Here is a 656-nt window from a genome sequence, read left to right as displayed (position 1 = left end):
ATATACTTTCCAAGACGAGATGGTAGTCACCTCGCTTCGTTGACACGATCACTTGAAATCATATATAATGCTTACCATTCTTCTAGGCACTCTTAATTTGACTTTCCAGGTACATTGTTAGACTTCATGTTTCTGATCCATGAGTTAAAACGGGATTTTATATAGCCTAAATGGCTCGCTTGGTAAGCTGCTGTGCTCAGGCGTTGCAAGAGCTGGTTCGAATCCTTGGGGGGTGCGGTAGCACAGTGGTAGCGCGCTGAACTTGTGATAAGGAGGTCGCAAATTCGAGCCTCGCCCGGGCTACCGTGCCAGGAGGGGTAGCGCCCTCCTGTAACTCCAGCAGGGCTATATGGCCTTAGTTGCCTAGCTCGGGGAATTCATTTCTTTTTGAGTGAAACGGCCATACCACGTTGAGTACACCGCTTCCCGTCCGATCAGCGAAGTTAAGCAACGTTGGGTCTGGTTAGTACTTGGATGGGTGACCACCTGGGAACACCAGATGCTGTTGGCATCCCTACGTGTCAAGTGGGGTTGGTGGAGGATTAGTGCCCCTCCCTGTAAAACAATTAACTCTAAGCCCTTGGCCACCCCATTTGGGATACATGGCATCTGGCAATGAATGAAAAAAATGAATGAATGAGAGTGAGGAGTAGTAG

The 656-nt window shown here is 48.8% G+C and overlaps 1 non-coding gene across 1 annotated transcript; it reads left to right on the top strand.

The window, feature by feature from the left end:
- Positions 1-392: 392 nt before the first annotated feature.
- On the top strand, positions 393-511 carry LOC145413066 (5S ribosomal RNA). Its single transcript, XR_013899675.1, has one exon. It is a non-coding gene; the product is annotated as a 5S ribosomal RNA (ribosomal RNA).
- Positions 512-656: the final 145 nt, after the last annotated feature.

Source organism: Coenobita brevimanus, chromosome 94, assembly GCF_032717465.1.
Source record: "Coenobita brevimanus isolate Jiangsu-jjx chromosome 94, ASM3271746v2, whole genome shotgun sequence".
NCBI lineage: Eukaryota > Metazoa > Arthropoda > Malacostraca > Decapoda > Coenobitidae > Coenobita > Coenobita brevimanus.
Note: the sequence above shows the minus strand (reverse complement) of the source record. Positions and strands in the feature narration are given on the sequence as shown.